The sequence below is a fragment of the Megalops cyprinoides genome, chromosome 9 (assembly GCF_013368585.1).
Source record: "Megalops cyprinoides isolate fMegCyp1 chromosome 9, fMegCyp1.pri, whole genome shotgun sequence".
Lineage (NCBI taxonomy): Eukaryota > Metazoa > Chordata > Actinopteri > Elopiformes > Megalopidae > Megalops > Megalops cyprinoides.
The window spans coordinates 19393229-19411984 of record NC_050591.1 but is presented as its reverse complement, the minus strand read 5'-3'; the positions used below and the strand labels follow the sequence as shown (position 1 = coordinate 19411984).

At 48.5% G+C, this 18756-nt stretch overlaps 1 protein-coding gene across 2 annotated transcripts in view; it reads left to right on the top strand.

Annotated features, from left to right (window-relative positions):
* Positions 1 to 1594: 1594 nt before the first annotated feature.
* pak1 (p21 protein (Cdc42/Rac)-activated kinase 1) overlaps positions 1595 to 18756 on the top strand; it is a 41529-nt gene continuing 24367 nt past the window's right edge. Inside the window, exon 1 of one of the 2 annotated variants that reach the window (XM_036536856.1) lies at positions 1595 to 1679. The gene's annotated coding sequence lies outside the window, so the exon portion shown is untranslated. Of the gene's footprint in view, positions 1680 to 1742; positions 1904 to 18756 lie in introns of those variants that run through there. The other variant, XM_036536855.1, reaches the window with a different exon arrangement.

The window sequence follows — 18756 nt, the reverse complement described above, 5'->3', positions numbered from 1 at the left end:
AGTTTTTTCAGCTACTGTAGTCCCCTGGCAAAATGAAGTGTCTAACTCATAAACACCAATAGAGGGCGGAATAAACCTAGCTCAAAGACCCTGGAAAGTACACACGCGCTTCCTGTGGGTCAGTTAACTACTTTTGGAAACGACAGAGGTTACTATAATCAAATTAAAACACAGTATAGTGGTTTCGATGTTTGCAACCTCTTAAGTTCTAATATAGTTCACAATCTAATATGGCGTTTCTGCCGACCCGATGCTATGGGGTTGGCTGATGTCTACATCATATTTATGACTTGATGTGCAACCCACCCATGGATTGCAATTGCACCGCTCTGTATTTTCTCCTGGCGCCGAGCCTGCGTTTCTTCAGGTAGCTTGAGGTCGTCCATTTGTTTTATTGAGATTTTATTGAGTTTTATCGAGATTAAAGCAAACAGTGTTTGGTATATTCATTGCAATTATGGTATATTGATGACAAGTCTTTTTAATATAAAATGAAACTTTCAGCAATATTTCAGAAATAAGTAATAGAGTAATATTCCTTGGTATATAAGGTACTTAAACCAGGCTACTGTATTATATAAAAAATAGACTCTGACGACTGTCTCTGAGAAAAATAAACTGGATGAAATTAATAAAAAGCAAAATCTGTTATTATTATGACTGTTGTTGTCATTAATGTTGCTGTTTACTATTGTCTATGAAGTTGCTTATTACTTTGGTAGACGCTCTTAACCAGGGCGACATATGTGGGAAATGGCACAATGCACCCTGTGGAATAAAACTAAATCGCAACAAACAGCCATAGTATTCAGTTAAACAGAAATCCCGGAATGTGACGACTCCAATGCGCATCATGATTACAGGTCGTTTATATTAATTACAAGGTGTGCTGGGTCTCGGAGTCCAGATCTTATCACGTTGCATGACATCACTCAACTGCAGAAATTTTTCAGCTACATATATGCGAAATAGTCTCAGTTGAAAAAAAAAGATCCGTATGTTTCCTTCATCTCTTACATAAAGGCTTGACGTATCCATATCCGGTTGAGTTGACACGAAGACGATATATTTCAAGTATGGGTTTTTCTACGTGAAGCATGGAGCTTTTCAGGAGAGGGGCCCCTTCGCTTGAGATGAAGCCTGAATAGCCCTGCAGATGTCAGTGTAGCCTGTATCACAGAATCAAGCCTGTTTTACTTCCACGAAGGAATGGCGAGAGGTGATCAAATTGCTTTAAAAAGGAAAGAAGCTGACAAAAACACTAGCCCTGTGAATGAGAAATGGCTGTTTGGTTACATTATATACAGACGACTGTTAATTCTGGATCCCTACCTGTATTTCACCATAGTCAACAGTTTCATGTTATTGCATTTACTTTCACGGGGTTTGCTGTATTGAGAACATCACGTGGACAGATCAAAATTATGTCAACGTCCATGGTACTGGGGTGAACTGAAATTTGTTACAATGAAAGCCGTTTTGGCGAGGTTTGGGTTACATCATTTTAAAGACCGGTTCATAAAAATGACGTAGCCAAGATAACGTCACCACCGGCCGGCCATGTCTTCACACGGAGCGGAGTGGCTACATTGAACCTGCCACAACCGGGGACCGCCTTCGCTGGTGCAGTGTCCGCCTTCCGTGCAAGACAGACTACGAGGGAGATCAATTGCTGAAAGGTAGATTTCGGGGGTGACCAGTTGCACATTGGCAGACTGCTTGGTGGGCGGGCGTTGCTATGTAGCAGTTTCGTATGAGCCTGACAATAGCCGGAGACAGACAAGTTTGTGGGGAAGAAAGGAGGAATTGGTGAGCAGTGCGTATGTCGTGTGCATGAGTGGACGAGCGAGCGAGAGCGAGTGGGAATAGCAACTGGGAATTTTCTGCACCAAGACAACAAGAGGCAAGTGTTTATGTGTGCGGATTCAAACGTTCGCCTTTCCCTTTTAGGACCGGCCGCTTTGAGCAGTGTGTAACCCTCGGAAGCGTCTGCTAGGGTGCTGTTATACGACCCGTTTGCTAGGGTATGTAGCTATCTCATGAGAAAGGCGAGCATGCCCATGCTATATGAGTAGGTAACAGTGCAACACTGAAACGGCAAGCTAGCGCGGATCATTCAGGCTATTCGTTTTTTGCTGCTGTCGACTTGAAGTCTAACCATTTCTTTTTGACACTTAACTCACCTTTTCAGCCCTTATTTTTTCCGCATACCATTATCCGACGTGGGTTAAATTCAAGATTTTTTTTGACCGTTACATGAAATTTACATTTTTATTCTTCTTGTCATTCTGTATGTGCATATCGTTCGTTTTCAGTTACGTGATTATACATCACAAACATATTTGAATACAAGTAATTATCATATTACATTGCCCATTAAGGTACATCGTTAGCTAGTTTGCTAGCCATGCAGTGAGTTGCAATGGCAACATTAGCCAGTATGTTGAGCCGACGATAAACTCACTATGTCGCTAGCTAAGATGGATTTTAATGAAAGTAATATTTCAGTGTCTTTCTTCTCATACTGAAGCTGTATTAAACACGATCACGTGATTTATTCACTCTTTAAGTAGCCTGTTTAGCCCTCATTTGGTTCATTCAAATTATTGGATAGACAGTTTAATATTGCAGATTGTTATGCGGAAAAGTAGCTTGTGATATCGTTATATAGTTGAACGATTATTTTTTAGTCATCGGTGCCAGTTTGGTAGAGATCTAGAGGGTATTTTTTGTAAAGAACAAAGAAATAGGTTGGCTATATAGGTCGTATTGTGGGTTGCTGTTTGCTTCATTTTGCTGTGCGAAATCCAGTCCAGTAATCTTTAGGAAGATTTTTACATTGGCATCGGGGTAGGATTATGGTACCCCCTCTCTACACACCTTTTGTTTTTGGTTGGTGCCACCTGTCTTAGGCAGGGGATATCACTGCAGTCTTTTAGACAAGTTGAAATGGGACTCACCGGCATCCTTTTCTCCCTCAGTATACCGTATATTAAAAACATGGCTACACCTAAATCTGAATACACTTAACTCGCCGTGACAGTGAAAAATAAACGAAATGGATGCAATTGAAAAAGGTAATCTTTATACTTTGGGTAGATACGTAGCGGTCCCTCGTCTCACAAGTTTCAACTTAATTCACTTGATGCTTTGTTTGTGTCGGGGTTGTAATTATTCATCATTGTGTGGTTGGGAAAGATAAACGAGGGAGGAAGGGTGAAACTGTGTAGCGACTTGATTAGAAAACGCAAGCGGCAGATCTAATTGAGACACATTGCCTGACGCTGCATTATTTTAAAATAGCACATTAGATTTATAATTAAAGAGACTGTCAGTTTCGTGTTTGCCTGTTTCTTGACCACCACGCAGATGTTGGCTACGCTGTCTGACAAACTCACTTGCGCTGTTCAGTCATATTACCGCGCAGTCATATACAAACATATATTCTAGGCAGGAAAACAGAGGAGACTGTTCTGGCTTTAGTGTTTTTCATCAGTCAGTGCTGTCCTTTTCACACCTCAATTTTACAAGTGCAATAAAATAGGCGTACCTTGACCTCTGATCTCAATAAAATCTGCATCGAATTAATGTTTACCAGCATAACATGTTACAGCATGGTAATATTAGCGACAGCTGAATTTGTGTAAGTTGACAGGCATAAACGGGAACCAAAAGGGGGGGTGTAGAATTTAACCATCTGATTTTGCTACAGTGGGTCAAATGTGTTCTCTTTGGGCAGGAGGAAATATATTGGCACACCTTCTTATACACTTCAAGTTACCCTACAATTTCAGCAAAGCACAGATCCTTTAGTGTAGGGTGCTATCAGTGTTAAGTAAATCAGTAAGACTCCATAACAACTGCAGGATTTTAAAATAGGGTGTGTCAGTTTAGATTTTCAGCTTTCAGGGTATCAATTTTTGAGGCCGAATTGAAGTTTGAATTTAATAGCACCCTTTGCAGCTGTGCGGTTCGTTGTGCTGTCAGAGACAGAGCGAGCAGTCCCACAGTGGCTGCACAATATAAAACCCTGCTCATCACCAGTTCAGCTTCAGCCACGCAGGCTATTTAAAAAAATAAAGCATGTCCATGAGTTGACACATTCTGACTAAACTTTCGGTCCTTTAGAAAATATTGTTTTTCTCTCCCAGAGGGTGACTTCACATCTATCCAGTCCTTGTAGGCTGTTTCCTGTCATGTTTCTGTCATGTCATGGAATTTGGTTGTGCCTTGCTCCATCCAACACCAGTTGATGTCTGCTTGAGGGGGGTACATGTATCATGTATCTCACAGCCTTCTGCTTAGCAGTGATATTGCTGATCTAGGTGATGTGGCCTGGGAGTATGAATCTGTGCTGAGCAGCGTTTTGGTGTGGGCTGTTCTGAGCCATATATCTCATGTGATGTGATAGGTGTTGCTCTGGGTGTGTGTTCGTATGTGTGTGTGTGTGATGGCATATGTGTTGCTGTGTGTCTCTGATGGGCTATGTGTTGCCCTCTCTGTGTGAAATATGCCCTGTCTGTGTGAGATATGATAGATGTTTTGTATATGTTGTGTGATGGGTTTTACCGTTGCCCTTGTGAGTGTCCCCTTATAGGCAGGGTATGTGTCAACCACATAGGCCTCCTGTGTGTGGCGGGTGTTCCCCTGCCAGTGTGTGTGATGTCTGCGCTCCAAAGCACCGCGCGATCCGTCTGCTTCACCCCTGATTTCTGCCTCACCTAGAGCGCTTTGCCGTATACTGTCCCTCTGTCTCCGTGTGAGGAGTGTGTACTTTGTGGCCGAGTCGCTGAAGTCCCTCAGCAGCACGTCCAGCAGCGAGAGGTGATGTAGTGCAGTGGAGAGATTGTGGATGGGTCGGTCAATCAGAGGTGTGGTCAGCCCTACGGCCGTAACTCACCATATGGTTACAGCTCGCCTGCTGTTGTCCGGAGCAACAGCAGAGCAGCAGAGGGTACGCCACCCACTCCCCCGATATGCACTTGGCTGAGCCTGTGAGAGACCTCTTCAGTTTTTTTTTTTTTAAAACGGTCGGTGGGAGAGAAGGAGGCGGGGGTGGGCGGTCATTTGGCCCCAGGCCAGAGGGTATAAAACGCTGACATCACGTAACTTGTGTATGGGACTGTCGTCAGCTGGGAAGCGCATTTGGCGTGGCCACACTGGTTTTTTTTCTGTAATGCCTCACAGCACAAGGAGCTTGTGTTGTTCATAGAATTAAATCCTGAAAATGGGTCTTGGTTTTGATGTTTATTTGAAAAGCTGCCTGGAGGCCTGTTATGTCTCCCTCTCCGGTGCTTTATCAGCAGGAAATCCTGGGACCCGCTGACAGGTCTTTGTTAAGATGAGTGGAGTTTAAGAAGCAGGTGTTTGCTCTTTAAGACGCCGCCGGTGTTTGAAGCAGACGCCGCCGGCGGTGGTGTGGGTATCACCCTGCCATATGTGTGCGCGTGCACGCATGTGCTGGCATGTGCATTTTGTGTGTGAGTGAGGGAGCGTGCCATTCCTGTGCTGATAGCTCATCGCTGCCAGGAATAGGAGGACGTTTTGTGATGTCATGGTTTATGGATACAACACTGTACACTATTTGGTAAATACCAGTACTGCTTAAATAACCAAACAGGACCAAGCTGACAAGGTCAGACTGTTTGGAAGCGTAACTGATAGGCACAGGCATTGACATTGACAAAGCTGATGTGCTTTTGACTGAGAACATAGGAAGTTGATACGTGGGGGGGGGACAGAGGCATCGGGCAGTTCATCCTATTCATCCTAAGTGCCCATTTTTGGATTGTTAAATTTCTGGGGTGTTCCCCGGTGCACAAGTCTCATCCTTCTTGGAACTGCGGGACACTTGGAAACCGCAGTGGCAGCGGGGACTGCCTGTTTGCTTATGGCTTCCATTACGCAACATGTGTCAGATTGCATCAGCGTCTCCCGTGTATTTGTGCCGGCTTTTTAAATGAGCGGAGCGCGAGCGTGCGCCGCTCCGCGTAGCCCTTTACTCCGCAGGCCTCCCGCGCTCCTCCGGTTGTGCATCCTGCGTCCCGTGCAATCTCCTATCCGCAGCCCTGCTCCGTGGGACGGAGCGGACCACTGTCAACGGGGGTACCGCGGCCAGTGAAGCAATAATAATACTATCAGCTATAAATAACTCTCTGCAGTCCCCGTGCTCCCTGGGGTAGATAATCGTAGTGTTAACACGTAAGGGTTGAGAGAAATGGGGGCCTCTGGAGAGAAAAAAAAACAAAAAAAAACGAGATGTCATAATCTCTAAGACAATTAGGATCTTGTTCATTTTGTCAGATGTTCCTTCTGGTTCTAGGCGAAACGGTTCTGCCATGCTCACCCCCTGGGCGGATCACTTAAGATCCCATCCTCGCTGCCGTGCAATGTTTGGAGAGCGGCCACAGCAGTCTGATTCCGTGGCTAGGGAAGAGGGTTAGGTGGAGCCCGCTGTAAGCAGAAGAGATCTGAAGAGATTTGGAATGACAGTTATCTCTCTGATTTAGCGGTTGTGGCGGGGGTGGGGGAGTTGGGGATTTGGGAACTTCGCGAATTCACAGCGTTGGCCTGTGTGAGACGGTCCTCGCGACACGGCGGGTCGTGTGATCCCGGGCCCCCCTCCGGAGCCAGGGCTTTAGACACCTAATTGGAGGATTAAACATCTGACCTGCAGGGTGATTCCGCCTGCAGGATGGAGCGTGTCTCAGAGGAGGTGTCGCCATGCCAACATGGTAAAATGACTCAACGTCAGGAGCGGGGTCCAGGACTCCTCTGTCTCTGTTATAATCACAGGTGTTAACTGGCTCAGAATAACAAGGGGTGGTTTTATTTATCATTTCATTTACCCAGGGAGCAGGGTTAAAGGGAAGGGAGTGAAAACGTAGCATCTTGTGTGTGTAGTGAGGTGTGATGTACTTCCCTGCATAACTGAGCATTCAAAACCGTGTCCTAGGAGCTTAGAACCTCACACTCCTCCTTCCAGCCAGAGCTTTTCACCAAAGAGAGAGCCAAGAGAAATGCAAAAAAACTCTTGAAAAGAGTCATGTATCGTAAAACAGTAAATTCACATTATATCAACTTTTAATGATTTGACATGAGTTTTATTTTAAGATAGAGTAACTTTTGTCTTGTGCTGGTCATGCGATCTGTGGAGATGTGAAGTACATCTTATAATGCGCAAAACCTGCCAGTAGGTGCTGTAAACTTGTAGGCAGTAGCTGTGAGAAACAGAATTGCTACAGAGACAAAGGGAGATGTGGTTGGATTCTGGAGAAATTGTGTACAATTGAGCTAATCTGTATTTTATGAGTAAATGGTTACTCTTATAGGTCAGACTTGCCTAAGAAAGTGGATTTTTTACAGCACAACAGTTAGATCTAAGCACAGAACTGCATGCAACTGGCCTGCATGCACACGAACGCACCAGTGTTTGCTCAACCGCAGGGACGTTCCCATTTACTGCTGTTACCTTAAACGCTCACGCACCTCTAGACTCTTTGAGGCGGGGGGAGGGTGGCGTTAATAATGACGGATCCTATTACAAGGAGTGCTTCCTGAACCCTGCGAGCCGAGCTGACCTTCCAGATGCAGCACCTTGCTTAGGTAATCGTGGGTAATGGCGCGGAACGTGCGTCTCCTGGTACCTTTGTGACACGGGTGCCGTGTGGCGGCTGGATACAGTGGCCACGACAGCGGGAGACGGCTCGTCTGCAAAGGAGCAGAACGTGGAGGTCGCTATTGGTTGTGGCAGCGGGGATAGCGGTGACAGGCTAGCAGGAATTTCCTCTTTTTTTTGTATGAGGTTTAACCTCACTTGTCCCCCCCCCCGGGAGTGAGTTGTCACACTCTCTGGACCTCCACAGCAGTGTTGGAGTGAGAGGCCTGAATAAGGCTACTGAGTGTGTGTGTTTGGTGTAAATAGAGAGGCCCTCTGGACTGACGAGGGAAGGGAAGGGGCTGCCGGGCCTTCAGGCGGAGAGGCTGGGGGTGGAACAGAGGGAGAGGGAGAGGGAGAGGAGGAAGGGAGATGGAGGAAGGGAAGGACGAAGGGGTTTGGACTGGCTTACGGAGTTGCGAGAAGTGAATGGGACAGGCAGGCTGAGATGAAAGGACCTGGGTTTTGGACAGGAAGCAGGGAGGCAGTCGGGGAGGGATGTCCCTGAGGGAGTACAGCAGGGGTCCTGTGTTTCGCTCCCTTTCCAGCTATAGAGATGCCCCAGCTTCCTCAGCCAGGGTGTGAGGAAGCGCCAGAAAGGGTATGTCAGGGTAAAGTCTCCCGCTCCCTCTCTTCCCTTTCTCTGTCTTTCTCTCATTCTCGCTCTCTCTTGTGTTCATCTCCTCTCTTTCACTCTTTTCCCCTGCCTCTCTCTTTTCCTGCTTCCCTCTCTATACTGCTGTCTTTCTTCCTCTTCCTGTCTCACCCACCCTCTCTCCCTCACCTGTCTGTGGGTGGGGACTGTCACACTAAACAAACACAATGAGGGGAACCAGCCATGGGTGCAGCCTCTGCCCTATTAACGCTGCTGATTACATTGTTTTACGGGCAGAGTAAAAAAAAAAAATCTTGGTTAATTATTGAGGTAGGGAGTCGACTTTAGACCAGCCCAAGGCTTGCTGGCTGGAGATCTCCAAGCCTCCCCTGCCGTCTCCGTTCTTCGTCGCATGTGCTCTGCTGGTGGGTGTGTGTTGGAATCCGTTGCCATGCCATTAGGTGCCCCCGAGTATCAGCTCGATGAGCGGAGCAGAGTTACGACATCGCTGTGACTGACCTGCCCACTGCTTCACCCCTTCGAGTGATTGCCGCCCCATGGGAAAGGTTTCTTGGTGAGCTCGTTCATTCTTCATTTTAGTGGAAGGGGTTTATTTTGGACAGTCAACTGTCACAGGACACAAACCTGATCTGCTGTGTGTGTGTGTGTGTGTGTGTCTGTGCGCGCCTGCGGCAGGGGTAGGGAAAGGTGTCATACCCGTCTGATATTGGATCATGCTCTACTGCCATATTTAGTACATGTCTAATTCAGAGCTGGAATCGCAGGTGATTCCCAGGGAATTAAGGATTCAGTTAAGCAGTGCACATCTAAGGGAGGGACTAAGACCACATCCCATCTGGCTGGCAACCCACGGCTTGCAGCACTTGTCTGTGGGGGACTCCGTAAAATGATAGAATTTGGAACGGTGGTGGGTGTGTGATGGGAAATGCCTTGACGTGCAGAGATTGTCGCCGCTCCGTGTGTTCAAAGGCGTTTTGGTTGTTGCAAAACTGTTGAAATTGTTGTTTGAGGAATCTCAGCGGGGCTGATGGCTGCAGCGTATGAGGAGAGCCTCTGGCGTGATATTCTCAAAGCACGTGATGCGCGCTTTGAGATGTAAATAGCAGATACGGTTTGAGAGGGAAGCGTTTACAGCGGGCTGAAATATGATGTGTGTCTGAATGGTGAATGTAATGGCTGGTCAGATCTTTTTCTCCCCATCTGACAAATTTATGTAGTGCAGGAGGGGGTTACGACCTCATTATAGGAGTATTTCTGCAGAGATCCGTTCTGCCTCTCTCTCTCTCTTTCGCTTTCTCCCTCCCTCTCTCTCTCTTTGACTTTATTAAATAGAAGGGGTTCTGCTGTTTCTGTAAATAGTCTGTATGATTAACGTGATTATCAAAACCGATCGAAAAGCCGTATGGATGCTAAAAACGGCTTTGAAGCTGTTTGAATGCATTAATATAAATTGTTTTTCAGAATTAGTCTCTTGCTTGTAGATCAACACTGGATAGATGCGTTATTGAACATGCAGTTTGCATATATTAAGTAGTGTCAGCTTAAGCATTTGTTTCATTACAGTATTGCATTACACTATTCATTTTCCTCAACGACACCATCACTCAGGCCCTGTATCATTGATTATACTTTAAATTGGAATTATTTCCACGGCAGATTTATAGGTGTACAGTGCAATCCCCCCCACCCTCACAGGCGTGGGATCTTTTGTACAGTGACCTAGCCGTTACTCTAGGCCGCTGCCTCCATGTGCAGAAACACTATGGGGAATAGGCCTTGGACCACAGGCCTGAAAGAGCAGTTGCAAACAAGGCTGGCCCTTTTACGGTCCACTGTTCCAGGTGCGGGCTCTTAGTGAAAGTTGCACAGGGGCCCAGGTTGGGAAGCACGCGCCCTGTTAACAAAGCCGATCGATTGCGGGACGCTTTGTCTAAGCGCCAGGATGTTGGCGGCGGTTCCCCCCCTTTCCCACTCGGACACCCCATTAATCAGAGGACTCCCGGCTTGCCTCACACTCACCCCCTCCTCCCACGTGTCTTTGGCCGTAAGTATGATGGAGCGCTCTTGTGCATTATAGGAACCCTCTTTATCGTTTCGCTCAGCTCACACCAGCGAAAAAGGCTGTCCTCCTAGCTCTCTGTCCTGCTGCTGTCTGTACACAGTCAATGAAAATGTTCCACTCCAGGAACCTGTGGATTCACCGTTACTCTGATGTTTGATCAGGGATTGGCAAAAGTGGATCATCTGATTGTATGACGTAACATCTTAAATTTCCGAAACATTTCCTAACAAACTTACCTCGACTTTAGATAAGAAAACCATTTGAAAGTATTCCGTCCCCAAAGAAACAGACTTTTATGGATTGAAAAAAGTTCTTTTTTCTCTCAATTACTTCTGATGCCTGTTGGGAAATCAAATGTTTGCACAGAGATAAAAAGATGGCTGTTTGACCAGACTGCTTCATATCGATTTGATCATGTTTCAGACCTCACTCGTGATGCTTTTCAGGGCAGCGTCAGCCAGGGATTTGGACCCATGGGGGCACTCACAAAGTCCCCGAAAACAGAGACACTTGAGCAGGACTCCTCCCCCCTCCCAGCTCTACCTGATACCCCGGCAGAAAAGAGCCCTGGGCCTGAAAGGGATCAACTTTGCACAATATTCCATGAATAATGGAGAGCTCTATTCTACCACAGGGCCTGCATTGTTTCCTTTCTGTGTCCCTCGGTCTCGCAGAGAAAGAAAGGAAAAAGTTCACAGCAAGGAGAGACGTATGAATTCAGCGGGAGCCTCTTTCTAGGATAGATTAAATAGATGGATAAATGACGAAAAAAGAAAAGAGAGAAAAAACGTTGCCACTTTTTGTGACTCGGTCACAATCAACGGCAGAAGAATGGCTGCGAGAAAGGGGGAAAAAAAGGCTTAGGATTAAGCCGTGAATGATGAGGGTTTTGACGGACCCCGAAAGAAACAGCAGAGGCTTGCTGTTTATCTGAAGTGGAAATTTTCGGAAATGTTTATGCGCCGGGCAAAATTATACAGGGTGAGGAAGAAAGTGAGAGCTGAGGAGGGTAATCGTTAAGTTGAGCAGGGCCAGACGGGTTGCCCTCTCGCTGCTGCCTGAACCGGCCTGGAAGCACGTCCAGGGTTTTGGTGTCTGCATTATTGAAATTGCCTGACGCCAGCAGACATTCAGATTTATTTCCCTCCCTCCTTTGCTCTTATCTTTGCATTAAGTGTAGGTCATTAAGCGTTATTAAGTAGGGAGGCCTGGTCTGGACTGGGTGATGGTGCATTGCGTTGTCGGAGTAAACGTAGCTGTCAGCGGGTGAGAGAGAGCGTATGAGGGAAGATGAACGGTGCTCAATAACTGTGTCTCTCTCCCTTTCCCTCTCTCTCTCTTTCTTTCTCTCAACCCCCCCCCCCCCTCCTTTCTTACCCCGTCGCTCAGTCTCAGTCTTTGAGATTATGCTGGATTTGGCCAGAGCATTTCCAGTAAACCTGGGGTCAGTTACCTTGTCAGAGAAAGGCGGAGGTGGCTGAAAGGTGAGGAAGTGGGCCTGCTTTTTGTGAAATCAGAGCCCTACGGTAAACATTTCCCCTTTTGTTTCATTAAAGCTGAGCTACCTTTGTAGGTGCTCGGATATGTGTATACTGAAGGCCCTTCTCAGTGCAATTTCTGAGCCATGTGGCAGCAGTGGGAAGCTTGTGTTTAAAGCTGTGGAGGTTTTGTTTTCTGTCCAGCAGGTCTGTATTATTAGAGTGAATGTAACTTGCTCTGGGCAGCACATGGAAATCGTCTTTGAAAGCAACCTCTGAACCTGAGTGATACCGGGAGGGGTGGAAGGAGTGAGGCGGCCACATTGTTCCGAAGTCTCACGCGCATTATTGGATTCACAACCGTCCTGTATTTGGAAGGGAATGCTGCCTTGAGGGGAGAAGCGTGATGTGTTGGGTGGAATAACTCTGTGGAGCCACCTTGGGCTGTTAACGGCCGGGAAAACAAAACCGCCCCTGTTCACGTTCTGACGAGGGGCTAAATATGTGCTGAAAACAGAGCTCTGCTGTCCTCCCTTGTCTGTGGAGCTTTTTTTTTTTTTTAAAAAAATCTGATTAAACTAATTCAAAACTCAGCACAAAGGCTGCAACATTCAGGCGGAGTAGAATTTTCTTTCTGCTGTGCCAGCCTTCCAGCTGTCGGGCTCTGCAGGCGGGTTTCTTTAGCAGTAATCCGTGTGGAACCGGGCGCCCAACGCATTCCACCCCCTGGCTTGGAGAAGCTTGCCGGTGGCTCCTCTTCATTCCCTGCTCGGTCCTGCTCAAGCTCTCGGGTTAACACACGCCTCTGACACCTCTGATGTCATCAGCACCTGCCCAAGTGCTCATGACCGTGAAGGCGAATCGGGGGTTGGTCTGAACACTCTCACCGGTGGCATCTGCCAGGCGGTGTGAGGGGACGCCCCCTTTCCCCTTTCACGCGAGGGGACGCTCCCCTGTGAGGTGTCATCGTCAGGGGATCGGGTTCCACACCGCTTGCCCTCAGGTACAGGGTGTTGCTTTCAGCGGTGAGGGAGACGCTGGGGCTGGGCTGGCTGACGGTGCACCCCCACCCTTAACCCCGCCACCACCCTACCCTGCTCTCCTGGACCAGCACAAACGGTGTCATTGTTCTAAGTGTTGCCCGTTACGGCAGCCCTCCAGCACCCTGCCTTCTGTTCTTTTTAACTTTGCGTGCCACGTGTAATCCTTCGCCTCCAAGCTGATCTCAGTACTGGAAGGGGGGGGGATGTTTGTGAAGGACAGGAGAGATACCTGTCTGAACATTTTGGTCTCCAGTTCTCCGTGGGAACACTTATGAAACAGTAAACGGGGAAAACATATCATTCTACCTACTGGATTATCTACAATACAAAAGAGCCCCCAAGCACCAGTATATCATCTGTTTAATGCTATAGAAAAACACCTGTGAAGTGAAACGCACATCATGTAAACAGATAAATCCTCAGCAGCAGTCCACACACTGCCCCATCCTAGAGCAGCAGCAGGTAACCTGCTACCCCCCTGAGCTCAACCCGAACGTGTAGCTCTGTCGTAAAGACACTCGAGAGAGGAGGCTCACCATCGACCCCAGCCTGCCTCAACAGCACATATATACGCACACCAACACACGCACACGCTCATACAGTCAAACACGGAGACACACAGCAATACGATCACACTAGTGCAGGAGTAGATACACACGTGTGCTACACTCGCACACGCTGTGGCGGTTATTATTCCGGTCTCAGATGAAAGGAGGGAGCCTGTTATTTGGAGGGAGGGGTGAACTGGGAGAGGTGGGTTCCCTGTGAGGTAGGGGGGATGGGTTGTGTTCTGTCTAATGAAAGAGAAAAGCACAGAAACCAAAACAAACCCCATAAATACCTCCCGCCTCCCAGGTGCTGCTAGCTTCAGCAATGAGACTGGGGAGTAGATTTTCTGTGACACTGTAATAAAGAGGCCCAGGAGTAGTTTACCTGTAGCACTGTAATAAAGGGACCCGGCAGGGGGTTTCCTGTGACAGTAATATAGAGACTGGGGAGTAGTTTTACAGTGACACTGTAATGGAGGGACCGGGGAGTAGTTTTACTGTGAGACTGTAGTAGAGATACTGGGGCATAGTTTTGCTGTGACACTGTAATAATGGGACCTGGTAGTGGTTGTCCTGTGACGTTGTAGTAGAGAGACCTTGTAGGCGTTTTCTTGTGACATTGTAATACAGGGACTGGGGCACAGTTTTGCTGTGACACTGTAATAAAGAGACTGGGGAGTAGTTTCCCCGAGGTGCAGTAATAATGGCAGAGGGTCGTATCTTGTAGAAATAACCAAGCCCTGAATGAAACTGGGAGAGAGCACCACCACTGGGAGAGAGGATGGGTGGATATGGTGAAAATTGCTCCTTATTTCATGAAATGCGGAGCCAATGTGATCACAGCAGTAATTGAATCAGGCCCCCTGTAAAATCACCCGAGTAATTACCATATGCTGGCTCAGGTCATGAGGGGTTTTCAGTGGGATTCGGCACTGGAGTGGGGTGGTGGGGGGTGAGAATAATGATGTTAATGTGTTGTGATACTGTATCGAAAACATTTGCAGCTTGATGATGGGAGTAGGCCCTCTCTCAGCTGCGTGCACCGCCAGCCCTTTCTGTCTGTGCGTGTGCGTGTGTGCGTGTATGCGTGTCCGCGTCTCCCGGCGCACACGTGTTTGTGAGTAATTACCCTGGAGGTTTGTTTGCGATTTGGGTGTGTATAGATCTGCGATGCAGTCACCGCCGCTGTAGGAATGGGCCATCACTCTGAATCGGTTACGCATGGGACGTCTGCTAGTCCACCCCCCCCCCCCCCCCCCCCCCTTACACACACACACACACACCCTCCCTCTCTGGGCTCACTCATCCTTGCCCATCCCCCCTCCCGCTGTGGCTTGTGAAGAACACCCCCCCCCCCCCCGCCAGCCGGCCCATGGGGACAGAATGATGCTCTCAAAACTAACAAGGCGAAAGGCATCTCGTCGATTACGCTTGTTAAATGCACCAGACAGGGCTCTCTGTCCAGGACACGTCTCTGGAAGTGGAGGGAGACGTGGCGGATGTGAGCGGGATTTGGATTGACGTGGTGAAAGAGGACTCTGCTCGCGCTCCCAGCTGTGTCCCGGCACCTCAGTATCTCATTTTGCTGATGCTGTGCTTGTGCTTTTGATTTGACTTTTCACCTCTCCATATTTGGAATCTTTTTTGCGCAGTTATGTATTTTCAGTCAGTTCGTCAGTCATTGTGCACTGTGGGAGCTCTCAGAATCAGACAGTGAAACACACCAGGGTTTTAAACTCACAGAATCGATTGGTAGCCTCTTGGCTCGATGTCTGAATCGGAAAGGAAGAGTTAAGTGTTTTGTGTGGCGCCGGCTCTGTGTGCATGTGTGCGTGTGTTTGTGTGTGTGTGTGTGTGTGTGTGTGTGTGTGTGTGTGTGTGTGTGTGTGTGTCAGTGATACTGCTGAAGACTGGATGAGAGCGATCGAGTGGCTGATGGATGAAGTGTTGCTCTTCCTCTCTGTGATTGGAGCTGTCACAGCTCATCCGTCAGAGAGCGTTGCCCTGGGCGGCAATAGGCGGGGCGTCTGCACTGATAGATCTTACACCAGCAGATGGACACGCCCAGGCTGCTCCCTCTCAGGAAGCAAATGCATTTGCCCCGCAGTACCGTTTCACCCAGAACAGAGGCTTTGCAAAATGATGTTGCAAGCTGATTTTGAATCCTTGTTTCTCCAAGATGAGGACAAGACTTATTTAAATGTGCTCATGAAAGTGGTGCTGTCTCTTTTCAGTTTGGATCAAGTGCAGGCTTCTCTTTTTCTGGAGTCTGATGCTGTCCAGGCAAAGCAAACTGTCCATCTGCTAAAGGTGTAATAGCATGTGGAGAATAACTCTGATCGTGTTTATTCACAGTGAAAGCTGTTTATCTTCAAAGACTTGCCTTTGGGGAGTGTGGTGTGGTTTTTTTATTGGTTGTTTCTTTTTTTCTGATACTCCTCCCCCTGTCCCACACAAAGAGCCCGCAATATACTGTCCAGAACTGGCTTCTTCCCCGTTCATGCGGAAGAGAGACCCCCCCTCACTCCCTGCCTCACCCCATCCCGTCCCGGAGGATTTTTGACCAGCAGGTGAACGGAGTCTTGGTGCCGCAAAGCTTTTACTGGACCCATTTACATGCAAATTGGCCCTGCCTGCTTTAATGCCATCTGCTGTCCCGCGCTGGCCCTTCTTACTGGCTCTGGGGACAGGTGGGGCCTCCAGCAGAAGGCCCGAGCAGCCCCTCCCTCTCTCACGCCCAGCGTGTCTCTACCTTGTTTTTGATAATTGATGAGTCGGCTGAACCGGCGCGCTGTGTGGCAGGGTGTGAGTAACGCACAGCCTGGCCGGGAAAGGACGGAGGACCCGGCCTTCCTGGCAGCGTGGCCGAACGGTCGGTACTCTCTGTCCCTTCATCGCAGAGCGTGCTGCTGCCGTCCTGCCCCCCTCTGCAGCTACACACACACACACACACACACACACACACACACACACACACACACAGAAACACACACACACACACACACAGAAACAGAAATACAGGTATCAGTACCTTGCTAATCTATACCTATCAACACGTTAGATATTAAAACATGTAATATTCTGACTTATGTACAGACCCTCACCGCAGGTATATGCTTGTGTTAAGCACTGAAAGTCCAGTTACGTCCAGTATATTCTTGTCTTTTTAGCTTTAGTTGTAGTGTTTTTAGTGCGGTCAGTTTCAGTCCCGGTTGAGTGGCATACACATGTGCTGCGCGTTACGTGGAAAAGAAGCGCGGGTGTACGTGTGTTCGAGGGAGAGTGTGAGGGGAAAAACGTGCTTCATTCCTGTAGGCTGCGTTTGGCTGGGAGTTCTGGGAAGCCTTGAGGGGCGAACGGTGCGCTCGCATTAATGAGACACTTGTTCTGCGCGTGGGCACGCAGTGTGTTTGCTCTGTGGGCTCTGAGGGAGCAGGAGCCGGAGCCGGGGGAGAGGACGTGCCGGGGGCCTTTAGCGGGGTCTTGCATACTTTGACACCTGAGATCTTTGCTGTTTTTCCACCAAAGCCGCCAACAGTCAAAGTGATTTTTTCTCTCTCTCTTAAAACCAAAATGATCATCATTTCTTTGTCATTCCGGCGTTTGACACCTTTGTTATCACGCTGTGTGTTAGTTTCTCTTTGCTCTGGAAAAACAGCAAACTTAACTGAAAAAACAAAGCCAGTACCATTGTGTCCCTGGGGACAGCTTTAAAGAGGGGGGAGGCGCGTTAGGAAACAGGCGGGTTATTTGAGCCTAAAATATGGTAAAATATACACTTGAAGTTCCCTTTCACTCCCCAGCGAGGCGTTCATTAACATGTACATAATACCATAATACCTTTTAAAATCTGGAACAAGCAGAGTCTTGCTGACAATGTTTCCTTTTTGTTTGCACTGACACATACGCGAACACCACACGCACACACACACACGCACACACTCACAAAGCAAAAAGGAGGACACTGCTTTTGGGTATATTCTGCTTTTTCAAGGCTGCTTTCTTACATTTTCCCCGCATCTCCAGGGTGCTGTTTAGATTGCTTTTTTTTCTGTGGCTGCTTTGAACGTCAGAATTGAATGTAATTGGTCAGACTCGGGGGGGGTCCCCCGGCTCCGGCGGACACCACAAAAGGATCCGTGTCTCCCCGTCTCTGCCGCGCCGCTGCCCTGTAATAGAGAAGGCCGCCGGCAGCGAGGCGGGAGTGGCGCGGCGTGCGGCACTTGCGAAGCGGGATAATCGCAGGCGAACGAAGCGGCTGCCTGTCCCGGGCCATATTATGCATTTCAAGTTCTTTAATTATCAGGTTCATCAGGTGATTACGGGAAACAGTGCTAATCAAAGCTGAGCTTATTTAGGTTCAGAAACAGCAAGGTGGGTTTTTTTTTCAGTGAGGGCTGAAATGTTAGTAGTGTTTGATACTGGGTTTTTGCCGTGGTGGTATGAGGCACGTGTAGCGGTGGATGAGACCGCAGCAAACTGCACACTACACTGGATGGACTTGGTAGATACCAGCGTTTTGAGCACTGACCCCAGGAGAGGCTGCTCTTTACTGAGCTTGTTCTAGAACCACCTCACTAAATGAACCACAGACTCTGTCTGGGGCAAACATCTACTTATAACACACCTGTGCCGTGCTGCCTGTTCACAGTGACCCAGCCCGACTCCTTCCCAATGGCAGGAAGTGCTTGGGAGCGCATCGAGGGTTGCCTTAAAGCCCTCCCCCCGAAGAGCAGCTTTTCATCAACTGCCTGGCAGCTCTGCAGATTGCAGATGTGAGGTGTGAAGCGGGCGATTGGGCTGCCGATAACGCAGCGGTCCTGTCTGCTGTGGGAGCGGAGTGTGGAGAGGAGCTCGCGGATTTCCCAGCGGAGCCGCGGCACGTTTCCCAGTAGAAGCCCTTCCAGTAACCGGCCCGGTCTTGCGAGGAATGTTAACAGCGCGCAGCTGAGCGAGCGGATGGTAAAGACTCTCGCGTGGCTGCAGGGCCGCGGTGTGACTCACTGAGAGGAGCGGTCACTCCGTACGCGTGGGTAGTGGTGGGAATTCTGGGATAGCTCCTGGCCACACAGGGCTTCTAAAAACCAGAGCAACGAGCGGGACAAGGTTCTTCCTGTGTCCCATCGTTGCTTTTGCTGGACTAGGAGGACCTGGAGACCTAGCGTTGCCTCTCGGACGCGGAGAGTGGTGGTTAAGTGGCAGCCTGTCCAAGGGACTGTTTGAGACTTCGGGCATCTCAGGGCTGAAACTGAGAGCTGATTCGCAAGTCAGTGCAGCAAAAACAATCCCCGCTAAAGCTGTTATAGTTCACGTCAAGTCATGTCAATCCTTCTGTTCCCAGCACCACTGCAG